Below are 15,207 nucleotides of genomic sequence, written 5' to 3'. Positions count from 1 at the left end.
TCATCTAAATCTGTAATTTAATGCCTAACACTGTAACACATTTCTGAAGCAAGTTGTAAAATGAGTCAGCCTTATGAGACTGAGTGACATTTTGTCACTGATTTAAAGGAAAATACTGTCTCTGTTAAGATCTTATAAAAGATATAATGAAGAAAAATACAGTATAGGTTTAGACAAATTTGAGAATTTTATCACCTTAACATCAGAGTGTTAATGCACAAATGTTTGAGCTATTCCATTCATTATATCAGATGACAAGAAGGTGTCTGAAAATGGTCTTATTTGTTCAGGTAAATTAAATAATGTCAGACCCATGAGTGATGTATTTGTCATTATAGGATCTAGATGTTCAGAGTATCATGGACTAAAACAACATTTGTAATGGCATGAAAATGAAATATTTCAACATTAATATTTTCTGTAAAAGGATTTATTTTCATGGTTACTTTTTTTATTGATCTAGCTGGCTTATAGTGTTTTCTACAGAAAAACAACCTAAAAAACAAGTGTCAGTTTAATTTAGCACAACAAGGGTAAAGGGAGTATTAAAAATGGATGAAGATAGATGTTAGATGCTATCTCATGTTAAGTCACCTGCAATTATAAAGGCTATTTACAATTTGGGTGGTTCTCACTGAAGACATAGAGAGTGCGCATGAATGAATGACCACAGGATGGGGCCAAAGGCAAGGACAGCTGAAACGCAATGAGCTCCAAGAGCATAAAAGAAAAGAAAAAGAAAAGGACATCCTCAAACGTTTTTACTTCTGTTTTAACTTTGGCATTTTTACTTATTAAAAAACATATCCTTAATTTCAAGAGGTGAGGGGAGAACAGAAATGCCCTGTCCCGAGTGCCCCCATTAGTACAAGTTCTGCTCCATAAAGGTTCTTGGCATTAAAGTGCTGTGACCCACCCAGGACTGCAAGGGTGGAAGTCAACTTGAACGGGAGAAGCAGGACCAGGAGTGGGAAGGGCTATAGCCACTGCTACCATATGGCCAGTTTTGTTTTTTTTGGTCAAGAGAAAGTAAAAAATTCTGTATCATTCTTCTGATATTTAAATGTGGAAAAAAGTTGTAAACAGCCTGCAGGAAACTAGTTTGCACTAATAATGATAACAAACCCTTACTGAAACTCCCTATGTGCCAGGGATATGCTCCAAGTACTTTACATAACCTTGTTTCATCTTCCTGACAACCGCTTGAGGTTTGTTCTATTTTATCTCCGTTTTCAAGATGAGTAAACTGAGACATAAGCAAGTCCATAACTTGTTCAAGTTCACACAGTTGTCAATGGCAGAGGTGACTTGAAAGGAGAAGGTTTGTTCCACAGTTCACACTCTCACACACTGAAGTGTCCCAATAAGAAAATTTCCCCTTCACAGAGCTGCTTATAAGTATTTCATTAATTATAGCACTGAATTAGCGGTTTCTGGCTCTATACTGATGTATTTCCATATAATTATTTTTCTAAAGTCATTTTTTAAAATTTAGAAAATTTCATAAGCCATTATTGTTTCTAAAGATTCCAGTTTGGAAGAGGGGAAAATTTAAGATTGTATTGCTTATTGAATATTCTAAAAGTAAAATTTTGAAAAAATGTATATTTTTTTATGTTTCAGCTATCACTTCCCATTTGGCTTTTGATTAACTTTTTCAATGTGAAATACTGAACTGAAACTAGAAGCCTACCTAAATAATGACTTCTAAGTTTCATTAGAAGAATAAATTCATACTCTTTAAAAAATGCGTTTGTTTCTAAAACATCTCACCATATATTATGCTTGAACTCTTTGAATTTTATGCTTTATTATCTTATCCTATATTCATATAAGGATCTATAACTGTCAGTTAATTAAATTATGAAAAAGCAAAGGGGTTAGAGAGTGTTTATTTCTTGTGTAGAAAATGCAGATATTTTTGGTATATACCATATGTACCTCAGAATTTCTGCTTATTTCAGCTTCATCTACTTCTTTAAGAAATGGAATTTCAGATCACTCTTTGGAGAGGGTTTAACGTCAAGTGGTCTTAAAATTTATACTCATTTAGCAACCCCAAACCACCAAGTCAATCTTCAAAAATTCTAATATATAAATGTCTTCATTTCTGGACATTCCTCTAATTCCCAATTTGTTAAAATATAAAATATCATCTGAGAAGGGTTTATTGTGGATGTTTGCTCTTGTGGTAAAACACTGCCTAATAAAGATATATACATGTATGCTTGGTTATTTAATTCTCTCTTTATTTTTGGCTGCGCTGGGTCTTTGTTGCTGGGTGTAGGCTTTCTCTAGTCGCAGCAAGTGTGACCTACTGTTTGTCGCAGTGCATGAGCGTCTTGTTGCAGTGGTTTCTCCTGTTTGAAGCATGGGTTCCAGGCACGTGGGCTTCAGTAGGTCAGCACGTGGGCTCATTAGCTGTGGCACACAGGCTCAGCTGCTCTGCGGTGTTTGGGTCTTCCCAGACCAGTGATTGAACCCGCGTCCCCTGCATTGGCAGGTGGATCCTTAGCCATTGGATCATCAGAGAAGTCCTATATATGTATGTCTATACCCATTGATACATAATTATAGTTGGAGGGCTGCTTCCCTGGGTGGCTCAAATGGTAAAAATACTGCCTGCAATGCAGGAGACCTGGGTTCAATACCTGGGTCGGAAAGATCCCCTGGAAAAGGGCCTGGGAATCCACTCCAGTGTTCTTGCCTGGAGAATCCCATGGCAGAGAAGCCTGGTGGGCTACAGTCCACAGGGTCACACAGGATCAGGCATATGACTAAAGCAACTTAGAACACATATATGATTATCTATGACATGTACATTAAATAACTCATAATAGTGGTGTATGTGTGTATGTAGTGACAAAGCAAAAGTAAAGAAGTAGCACTCTGACAGTGACCTCAGTCAAGACACCCAGAAGTAACTCAGCTTGGTTTTCTCCAGCTGTATTGGGATGTACTTGATATATTAATTTGTATAAGTTTAAGGTATAGAATGTGATGACTTGATACAACTATATATTGCAAATGTTTGTCAGAATAAGGTTCACTAATATTCTTTACCTCACGTAACTGCCATTTTGTTATTATTGTTATGGTGAGAACATTAAAGTTTCACTCACGGCAACTTTCAAGCGTACAATACAGCACCATTAACTATAGTCACAGTACATTAGGTTTCTGAAACTTATTTATAACCAAAAGTTTGTACACTTTGACCACTATCTTCCCATTTTCCTCATCCCTCAGTCCATACTAACCACCACTCTACTTTCTGTTTCTGTGAGTTTCCTATTTTTAGATTCCACATGCAAGTGAATTCATACAATATTTATCTTTCTCTGTCTTATTCATTTCATTTTGCATAATCCCCTGAAAGTCCAGCCATACTGTCACAAATAGCAAGATTGCCTTCTTTTTTTATGGCTGAATAATATACCAATTATATATATACCACATCTTTCTCTTATCCCTTTATCTGTCAGTGGACAATTGTTTCCATGTCCTGACTATTGTAAATAATATTTCATTTAACAAGGGAATGTAGATATTTCTTTGAGATAGTGATCTTATACTCTTCAGATTTATACTTAGCAGTGGGATTGCTAGATCATATGGCAGGTCTATTTTTTTATTTTATATTAGAGTATGGTTAATTCACAATGTTGTATTTTCAGGTGTACAACAAAGCAATTTAGTCATACATATTCATATATCTATTCTTTTTCAGTCTATTTTCCTGTATAGGTCATTACAGAGTAGTCAGTAGAGTTTCCTGTGCTATATAGTAGGTCTTTATTGATTATCTATTTTTATGTGTTAATCCCAACCTCCTAATTTATCCCCTCCACCATTACCCTGGTAGCTCTATTTTTAATTTTTTTAGGAAACCCCATACTGTTTACCTTAGTAACTGTGCCAATTTACAGATTGATGGAGACTCTCTAAGCTTTCATTCCTAGGTCTATGGTAAATCTCAGAGAATTCACAGATGTGGGTTACTCACAAGTGGTTTTTGTTTGCCCTTGGGTGATGTGTGCTGTTTTTAGAGAGTTGATTACTCACCCTAAAATTGGATGGAATAAGCCTGTCCCATCATATCTATGGCCGTGTCTCTGGAATTCACATCCAGGCTTTTCAGAGATGTCATTGCAAGGAAGACACCTGAAAAGTCCCTCCTGCTAGAATAGTCCACCCTTACCCCAGGTTTAACTCTTTCCAAAGAAACTTCTCTTGCAGACTCTACTTTTGTTTGGAAAAGAAATATTCATATTCATTATATAGGAAATAGGTCCTGCATATCTCTTCTAGGATGACTATTCATTTTTCACTATTAAACCTCTGCCTGTCCCTAATATTGACTGTGGACTCACCAATATCCTTTTTAAATCCAGACTTTTGACTTGCACCAGCTCCAAAATCATCCTACTTCTCCTTAGAGTAAGTAGGAGTGATTTACCCAAGCACCACCATGAAAGGATGTCAAATTCTTATTGTTCCTCACCAACAGAAGGTACTAGAAATATTATTAAACCCAAACACATACACACAATATAAACTAGTGCTTTGCCCTAAAATTTCCATTCCCTTCCTTACCCCATGCAGTTTCAGCCAGCAGAATGCTTAGCATTTTTACTGTGCTAAAATTTAAGTCACCCCTAGTACTTTCTCCTCTGACCTGGCTGTTGCCAGCACTGAAGGTAAGTGAGAAGTTTGAGGAAGGCCTCAAACACTCAGCAGACTTTCAGACCCTCTTTCAAGTTTCTTCCAGCTGAGCTGGGACCATGGACAGGAAGCCAGGCTTAGCTAGGTAGCAGAGAGGTCTTAGGTAAAGCAACAAACCAGGGCTTTGAGAGGTGACAGAAAGGAAATGAACAAAGTCACACCCTCAGCCCATCAACCAGCAGTCTAACAGTCTAGTGAGCAGGAAGCAAAAGCCACAAGACCAATGGCCCCCAATGGTGAGAATATACTGCTCAGGTGATCAGGAGGGAGCTAGAAATAGGTTCTGTCCTTTCAGACACTTGGATGTATTTTAATTGCCCAGAGCTCTGCTTGAAGAAAACGAGGGAAGAGCCTTCTTGTTTTTGAACTAACAGTAAACATAGTATTGTTTAGTTGCCCAGTCATGTCCGATTCCTTTGCAGCCCCATAGATTGGGATTTTCCAGGCAAGAATACTGGAATGGGTTGCCATTTCCTTTCTCCAGGGGAGCTTCTTGACCCAGGGAACATAGTATATGACTTCCTAAAAGCTATTTTATAAAATAGCATGAATCTGATTTTACAAAATATTGTCTGATATGAACAATCTTAAATTGCTGCTAAAAACACTATTTATTTTAGAAGCAGAAAAAGTGAAAGACAATTTACAACTTGAAGATTTAGCATTATGTCTAGAATATATTTATCCCTCAGCAAAGAGAAATCCAAGCCTTTAGAAGTTGACTACTTTTTTCCCTGTTCTCAAAATACAGAAGACCTTTGTTGATAATGAAGACCATGATGGAATTTTGAACCAAGATGTTTCTTAAACATTTAATAATATCTAAACAATAAGAAAATTATATTTAATCTAGACATTAAGGACATTACATTTTAATGTTAAAACAAACAATAATTTACAAACCATTAAAAGTTAAATTACAGAATAAATATCTTTGCCTTGAACATTTGGGAGAGATAGTTATGTGTGTGTGTTTAAAAATAAATTGAATGTTTAGATAATGTTTCATGAAGGACACAGGAAAATCTAATTGGAGTGTAAGCAAAGGATAGTAACCAAGACATCCTCAATCCTCAGAAGCAACTTAATTAAAGAAAAGAGATAGGAATGAGTATAATGCATGTGGAAAGAGAACGGATAAAATCAGTTGGGGCAAAATAGACTGAATATATTATGGAGCAATGAGAAAAATTATACAGTCAGGTAGTCTGAGACTTAAATATATGGCTGAAGAACTTGAAATTGATACATTAGAAGGACATTATAGTTTCTATAACTGGGGGGTGACATATGAACAGAATGTTTTAATAAGTTAGGTAGGTTGGGTCTATGGAGAGATGAGCTAATTTTTCCATATTAGCCATAAGACTAAATCCATTAATTCAGGCATGATATGCTAAAAATCTGACTAATAGTGGGGCACTTGAAAAGGGAACAAAAGGATAAATTTGAGAAATGGTGAAAGAGGAGGAAACCCAAGTCCGTAATAGACTGGATGTAGAAGAATAAGACACATATCAAGTGTAACTACATCAATCCTTTTATAAGTACACAGGCCTATAGAATACTACTAGAAAACTCCTGGGAGAAATGGAGAGGCTGAGAAATGAGGTCTAAAGTGGGGGCTGGGGGTGCACTCTCATTTATTTTTCGTATCTACTACCATTCAAAGCAGTAACTATTGGCATTCAACATTTGTCCTTGGCTGGCATTAAGGAAAGGAACATTCTAACTTTGAGAATATAGTTAGGCAAAAAACGCAAGGCAGACTGCTGTAGGAAACAACACAGAACTAAATGTAAAATTTATGATAATGAATAAATGATATTTTTATCACGGACAGAACTGAAAATAAAGGGATAACACAGGAAGTGGGGGCAGTGGATTAAAATGTCACAACTGGGAAGCAGGATGCCCAATCTTGAGTTATGCGTGGAGAGATTAGAGATCCAGGAGGAGGAACTGAGGTCGAGCCAGCCAAGGCGGGAATCTGCTGAGCTGTCAGAACGCGGCCCTGAGGCTGCGAGGCTGCAGAAGTAAAAGTGATACTAAGTAACAAGAACAGTTGCAAGAAGCCTGCCTTAAAGGGAGGTTTGCAACGTGCATGCAAACTGCAAGTTACAAGTTACAGTTACCAACTACTGAATAAAACCGAGGTGACCGACAGTCATTTCTCCTGATCTCATACGCACGTGTTTGCTCCGTAGAGATGGAGACTGTGTCCACACTCTCTGTTCTATTAAGAAGAAATGTTAATAATTGTAACAAACACTTCTTGAAAAATGCCACGTTTAAATTGCTATAGAAAGTTTTATACTTGAAAAAAAAAGTTAATGGATTGTAAACAGGTGCAATTTTGCTTTTTAATCTATACAGTTCCTGGTGTGTTGGTGGGGGGGGCGGGGAGGGAGGAGGAGACAAAGAGTAGGAAAGTGGCAGAAAAACAAAGCAATAAAGACAAAAATTAAGCTACTGTGCCAACCAGCACAGAAACGGGATTCTGTTAAGAAGTAAAGGGAATGAACTCAGGCTTAATCAGTGATGAGTCGGCCAAGCACAGGATGGAGCTTCAGTGTTGTTAATCTCAAAGTTGACAACAGCTACTAACCAGAACATATAAACTAACTTTGAAGTAGTTGTAAGTGCCTTCAACATTTACTGCTTCAAAGGTAGGACTATCCTTATCTACCTCATCCAGTCATTGTTAGGGTGAATTAAGATACCATCTGTAAGTCACTTAGCACTCTGAGTGGCAAATAGCAAGAGCTTTTGAGGTGTTCCATAATTACTGTTTGGAGAATTTCTTCCTACTTGCTTAAATAAAGGACTATTGGCAAATACCCTCCTTCCCAGTTTCCCAATCTGAAATGAGGACCCTATATGTGATAATGAGCACTTTAGTTCCCTTTGGATGACCTTTGAGAAAAGATTTTGACATTTTGACATTTTTAGGCTCTCTCCAGTTTCCTCTTTTGCTCTCCTGGAAGCAGATTTCTAGGCCTAATGAATACTTAATATTTCCTTATAGATAATATTTCCTGCACACTATGTGTTGTTTAGCTATAATACATTCCACAGTAGTTGAGTAACTGCCATGTTCCAGGACTGAAGCAGTGATACAGTTTCACATATGATTTCTCTACATGTATCACAACAACCGATACCTAGTTAAGAAACTGGAAGCAATTAAAAATTCACAGCAATGGTTTGAAGAACACCATTAAAAACAATGAAACTAACTTTGTTCAATATTAACTAGTATTTCTTTCACTGTCAAAACACCAATTTACCTATCTAGATTTTTTGTAACATGTATGGAATTTCAAGTTATTACATCATAGTACCAACAAGTAGATTGTTCCATTCATGTGTCCTGAACAACCACTAATACTGTATTGTGTCAAGGAATTTTGCATATATGGAAATATAAGCCACATAGATCCGTAATATAAAAAAGATCTAGACATTTGTCAGTGCCCTTTTCCACCACTGTACACACTGTAATATTGTTTGTATTTAAAATTACCACCCACTAACTCTTGGGAAAGCCGTTTGAGTTGTTTCCAACAACATATTTCACTAAAAAAGAAATGCAAAGAATTTTCAGGTATATTGAATAGTAAGTTGAAGGAATGAAAGTGTTGATGCCCTATATAATATTTCCTTATTAATTTCTATCACTCATATTACCCAAGAATTCTCTCAAACTTAATCACAAAACATATCCTGACCTTTAACAACTAGCAAGGCTGAAATGTTAACCTTCAACATTTTGCAAAATTCTTCTTTAAACACTTCCTCTGGAAAACACACAGCTCAAAGTGCTAAAATTGTCTCCTATAATAACCACAGCAGGATCCTAACAAACCCTCTTTTAAAAACCAAATAAAGTCTTCCGTGGGGGCGGTTCACCACTTCCCCTTTTTTAACATGCAGGAACTAATTTAGCTGAGAAGATAAAAGCAAAAGCTGCCTACAGATGTACAAGGAAACTAGATCCTAAAACAAAACACCTCAGTGGCAAGAGGGTCTGGTCCTTTTCTGTAGAAAAAGCCTTCTCTGACTTAGAAGGTCACACCTGAAAAGCAGAGTCTGAAATCTGTATATATTAATACAAATGGTAGACAGAAGAAAGAAGAGAAAAGGCACACAAATTACTTTCAATTATATTTATGTATTTTCCAATTAAGTAATTATATACCCATTTTCAATTTAATACCATTATAAAGATATCAAGAACTCAGAACTAAGACAAAAGGCCTGAACTTTTTGTGGTAAGCATTTAAGAATATATGCATATATCAAATCATTATGTTTTACACTATATATATATAATTACATGTCAATTATATCTCAATAAAACTGAAAAAGATATGCTAAAAAATAATCATTAAGAAAGACTACTTTCAAACTACCAACAACACCTGAAGAGTTAAGAGCCTAGAGTATTATCAGATGACCAAACTCTCCCCTTTCTTTCATAGAAAAAACTCATGAAATACCATCTCTTCTATAAACCCTTGCCTCTTTCAGAACGATGGCCATTTGATCCCATCCCAGGTGGTCTAAACATGCACATAGTGTGTGACTTTGTCACTGAGAATCCCATTAAATATACTTAGTTCATTACTCATTTATAAATTCCCAACTTCATCCGTTCAATTTTCAGATTATCTACTTGGCCATATATCTGTGGGATGTGTTGTGTGAACTCTGATAGATTATGAACTGCAAGATTATTGGCCACAAACCTTATTAACATATACATTTTCTAATCATCATTTAGTAAGTGTTCTGAAGTTTTTAATATAATGACAGAGTAGAGGGAAATACAAATACATAAAAATGCAGACTCTGGCCATACTTCCAAGGCTCTTTGTGATAAGTTTTACTGGACTACTTATCAATAAGAATATATCACATTCAGTTTTCTATGAATTTTTCCTTTAAAAACATGTGAGAGACAAACACAGTAAATCTTATCCTTTAAATAAAAGAAGAAACATGGTTTAAAAAATGTTTCATTCAGGAAGCTTTCATACTAGAATGCAATTTGGAAACATTTTTTACTCTATTGTTACAAACTATTTTTTTTAAGTGGGACTTGAATACCATATTAGGAGAAAATGTGCATGTGGGGTTTGATTAGAATATGAAGTATCCCCGGCTGCATCTTCTTTCTGAAATCCGTATGAATCCAGCACCCCAGGCTACTTCCTGACTTCTCAGGACATCCCAGTGGAATATATCATTATATTTTCCTTCTACCTCCCTCATAAAATATTTTATCTGCTGAATTACATTGTGTCAAAGTTTGTTCTCTATCTATATACTTCATTTCTCCAGGCATCACTTTCTAGAACTACATTTGCCTTTTAGTAGGTGTTTTAGGATATAACTTCTTAAACCAAGGGGTTTTGAAATCTTTCAAATTGTGTCAACTTTCTAAGTTACTGATGTACCTACTTGGCTAAAGATCTATGGCTTGTGGAGATATTTTCAAGCAAGTTAAAAATTAGAAAAACAGCAGCTACAAAAACAAGCAGTTATTTTACATAGTTAATTAGTAACTTAAGGTTTCCTGTACACCACCTCCACAGTTTAAAACATGACCATATCAGTCTTCCATTTTTACTGTCTCTAGAGTGGGCTTTATCAATGCCAATGGCAAAAGGAAAAATTGGATAACTCCTGTCTTCCCCCAAACCTCATCCTTTCTCCATTTTATGTGGAGGGGGACTTCAGGAGAAGTGAAGGACTGTCAACTTGAACTCCTTCTTAGGCTAGAGAAGGAGCCAGTCATTACAACATAATGTAGTTTCTTTCTCATTCTGGTAGACTTCAAGCAGGAAAAAAACAATTCCTACTCTACACAAAAATAGGTCTTACGGATTTTTAACATAGCCTCCAGTTCTTTCCCTCCCCACATCCACAACTTTGCCACATAACTTTGTAGACCTTCCCGAGAGTAGATAGGACGCAGTTCTCTGCCCCTTAAATCTGGATGAGTCACTGACTTGCACTGCTCGATGCTACTTTAGCAAATGTGATGCAGCACAAGGTCGACAGGGCTTTGCCCTTTGGGACCTGACTTCCTGATGCTCTGGGAACACTTTAGCTGCCATGTGAAGGAGGCCCTGTCTTTGCAATGATGTGAAATGAGCAGGTTTGCTGGATGTTGTGAGCGAATGTCCCAGATGACGCGACACACACAGTCCAGGCAGTCCTGTCATCCCAGTTAACACTGAGCTAACCCCTGGGCATGTGCAAGATGCCACATCAGGGGTACCCTAGCTGGGTTATCAGCAAACAGCAGACACAAGAGTGAGACACAATCAGCTACAATCAGGAGCAAAATGATCTTAGAACCCCGGCCCAAATCACCATCGTGACTGTGGAAACAAAAAGCTAAATAAACAGTTGCTGTGAAGCCATTAAATTTTGTTTTGGTTTATGACTCAGTGAAATCTTACAGATATACTGACTGCATGGGAAGGGAAATGGAACTTGTTAATTAAGGAAACATTTCATTTTTCAGTATGAGTTTGGACTTTTTGCTGTTCCTGAAAATTAACATTGGTCTCTCAGAGAGATGCCTATATTTGCCCTTAGCATGTCATAGTTTAAAAACTGCTATCTGCAGTTCATGTCGGCTCAATTGTCCAAGGAATAAGAAAACAAGAGACAAAAAGCATCAATGGTTGGTGTGTCTCTGGCATCCTAATGGCCCTAATGGCTCTTCTCCAGATGAAGACCTTGGACTGAACAAATGGAGGGAGGAGTTGGAGGCAGAGAGTAGGAGCATTCCTGTAAGTAGGATGGCAGTTAAGGAGAGGTGTGGTTGGAGATTCTCATAGAGAAGTGAAGAAGATGCTAGAATGAGAGCCAGAATCTCAGAAAAGTTGAATTCCAATAGGGCCGTGTTGGGAAGGGCCTAACTTACTGCAGTACTGTCTCTCTGGTATGCTAGGTAAGTTCTAGTTATCAAGTCCTATCCTACCTTACCATTTCCCTTTTAAAATGACTCCATACGTATACTAACACAAATTTTGTAGATTTTCTCTGGCTGGTGTGGTAACCTTAGGGAGACTACAAGGAGCAGCTGTGGAAAAAAACATGTAGCCCTAAAGAGGACTGAAGAGAGACACCCAAACTGAGTCTTTTCCGCCTCCTCCCCCATATGGTGGAGGAAGCTGACTTCTGAAAGAAGAAGACAGGAAGAAATCTGAGTTTCAATACCTAGAAATAGAAAAACGTGCCTGAGGTCCAGAATTATTCAGAAGATGCTAGATGAAAAAAGTCTCTTTTAAGCAGGTTCCGTTTGTGCATCTTTCCCTCCTAAAACAATCTGTTTGAAATGATTCTTGGTTACTAGATGGAGAGGTTAGTGCAAATGAAATACTAAACCAATATGTAGCTAATTTCATCTTTTGAATTATCTTAAGTAGCAATCCTGTCTTCTCCAGAGGCATCATTCTCTTTCTTGTATTACACTTATTTTTGAATACATATTACATCTTCTGGTGCATTGCAAGCTATTCAAAAGAAAGAGTCAGGTGCTGGTCATTAATGAAAACCACAAGCACCCAGGACTAAACATTATTTTGAGTAGGTGTTCAGTATCCTTTTGGTTTACTGTAATAAATAGATGAATAAATAAATTCCTGAATATTTACACATTCAACAAATACCTAAAGGAATGAGTTCAATTAACAAGTGAAGTGATTTTACTTCAAGAGTGAAGAGAACTCTTGAGAGGTCCTGGAGTTTCAAGATGGTAGAGTAGAAGGACATGCGCTCATCTTCTGTGAAAAATCCAAACTTACAACTTTCTGCTGAACAACCATCAACCAGAAAATGTTGGATCACCATTTTTTGGTGGATCCCACCAAAAAGACACCCTACGTCCAAGGGCAAAGTAGAAGCCCCAGCAAGATGGTAGGAGGGGCAAAATCATGTTTGGAGACAAATTACATACCCTCCACAGACGCTCAGAGGGTTCAAACAAAACCTTGTGCGCACCAGGAGACCCCAGAGACACTGAGTCAGACCTGCCTTTGTGTGTTTGAGTATCTCCTGAGGAGGTACGGGTCAGCAGTGGCCTGCTGTGGGGGCAGGGGCTCTGGGTAGAGCAGACCTGGGTATGGCATAAGCCCTCCTGGAGGAGATTACCATTAACCCCACCATAGAGCCACCAGAACTTACACAGGACTGGGGAAACAGACTCTTGGAGGGCACAAACAAAACCTTGTGTGCACAGGGACCCAGGAGAAAGGAGCGGTGACCCCACAAGACACTGACCCAGACTTGCCTGTGAGTCCAGGAGTCTCTGGCAGTGGTGTGGGTCAGTGGTGGACTGCTGCAGGGTCAGGGGCACTGAGTGTGGCAATGTTTGCATGGGACCTTTTGAAGGAGGTCGCCATTATCTTCATTACCTCCACCGTAGTTTCACCACAGGTCAAACAACAGAGGGGGAACACAGCCTCGCCCATCAGCAGAAAATTGGATTAAAGATTTAAGGAGTATGGCCCTGCCCATCAGAAAAAGACCCAGTTTCCACAGTTAGTCTCTTCCATCAGGAAGCTTCCACGAGCCTCTTATCCTTATCCATCAAGAGGGAAGATAGAATGAAAACCACAATTACAGAAAACTAATCAAACTGATCACATGATCCAGACATCCTGGAATGCGAAGTCAGGTGGGCATTAAGAAGCATCACTATGAACAAAGCTAATGGAGGTGGTGGAATTCCAGTTGAGCTATTTCAAATCCTAAAAGAATATGTTGTGAAAGTGCTGCACTTAATATGCCAGCAAACTTGGAAAACACAGCAGTGGCCACGGGACTGGATAAGGTGAGTTTTCATCCCAATCCCAAAGAAAGGCAGTGCCAAAGAATGTTCAAACTACTGCACAATTGCACTCATTTCACACGCTGGTAAAGTAATGCTCAAATTTCTCCAAGCCAGGCTTCAACAGTGTGTGAACCATGAATTTCCAGATGTTCAAGCTGGATTTAGAAAGGGCAGAGGAACCAGAGATCAAATTGCCAACATCCACTGGATCCTCGAAAAAGCAAGAGAGTTCCAAAAAAACATCTACTTCTGCTTTATTGACTATGCCAAAGCCTTTGACTGTGTGGATCACAACAAACTGTGAAAAATTCAAGAGATGGGAACACCAGATCACCTGACCTGCCTCCTGAGAAATCTGAATGCAGATCAAGAAGCAACAGTTAGAACTGGACATGGAACAACAGACTGATTCCAAATCAGGAAAGGAGTACATCAAGGCTGTATATTGTCACCCTGTTTATTTAACTTATATGCAGAGTACATCATGAGAAATGCTGGGCTGGATGAAGCACAAGCTGGAATCAAGATTGCCAGGAGAAATACCAATAACCCCAGATATGCAGATGACACCAACCTTATGGCAGAAAGTGAAAAAGAACTAAAGAGCCTCTTGATGAAAGTGAAAGAGAAGAGTGAAAAAGTTGGCTTAAAATTCAACATTCAGAAAAGTAAGATCATGACATCTGGTCCCATCACTTCATGAAAAATAGATGGGGAAACAGTGGAAACAGTAAGAGACTTTAACTTCTTGGGCCCAAAAACACTGCATATGTTGACTGCAGTCATGAAAATAAAATACGCTTACTCCTTGGAAGAAAAGCTATGACCAACCTAGACAGCATGTTAAAAAGCTGAGACACTACTTTGCCAAAAAAGGTCCATCTAGTCAAAGCTATGGTTTTTCTGGTAATCATGTATGGATGTGAGAGTTGGACTATAAAGAAAGCTGAGCACCAAAGAATTGATGCTTTTGAACTGCGGTGTTGGAGAAGACTCTTGAGAATCCTTTGGACTGCAGGGAGATCCAACCAGTCCATCCTAAATGCAATCAGTCTTGAATATTCATTGGAAGGGCTGATGCTGAAGCTGAAACTCCAACACTCTGGCCACCTGATTCAAAGAACTGACTCACTGAAAAAGACCCTGATGCTGGGAAACAGTGAAGGTGAGAGAAGGTGCCAACAGAGGATGAGATTGTTGGATGGTATCACCGACTCGATGGACATGAGTTTGAGTAGGCTCCAGGAGTTGGTGACAGACAGGGAAGTCTGGTGTGCTGCAGTCCATGGGGTCGCAAAGATTCAGACATTACTGAGGGACTGAACTGACAGATATAGTGAGGGCCTCCCTGGTGGCTCAGTGGTAAAGAATTTGCCCGCCAGTGTAGGAGACGCAAGTTTTATCCCTTGGCTGGTAAGATGCCCAAGAGAAGGGAATGGCTACCCACTCCAGTATTCTTGCCTAGGAAATCCATGGACAGAAGAGTCTGGTGGGCTACAGACCATGGAGTCACAAAAGAGCTGGCACAACTTAGTGACTAAACAATAACAACAGCAAAGATACAGTGAGTAAAATCCAGAAAAAAAGGAGGTTAAGAGGTACCATGTTAAAAACAGATCTCAAACAAT

The 15,207-nt window shown here is 38.4% G+C and overlaps 1 long non-coding RNA gene across 1 annotated transcript in view; it reads right to left on the bottom strand.

Moving 5' to 3' along the window:
- Positions 1 to 663: 663 nt before the first annotated feature.
- Positions 664 to 15,207, bottom strand: part of LOC122439212 — a 29,642-nt gene continuing 15,098 nt past the window's right edge. The window contains exon 3 of the long non-coding RNA XR_006268827.1: positions 664 to 711. This is a non-coding gene — a long non-coding RNA (uncharacterized LOC122439212). The remainder of the gene's footprint in view (positions 712 to 15,207) is intronic.

The sequence above is a fragment of the Cervus canadensis genome, chromosome 4, assembly GCF_019320065.1.
Source record: "Cervus canadensis isolate Bull #8, Minnesota chromosome 4, ASM1932006v1, whole genome shotgun sequence".
Lineage (NCBI taxonomy): Eukaryota > Metazoa > Chordata > Mammalia > Artiodactyla > Cervidae > Cervus > Cervus canadensis.
The sequence above is the reverse complement of the archived record's forward strand: the minus strand, read 5'-3'. Positions and strand labels throughout refer to the sequence as shown.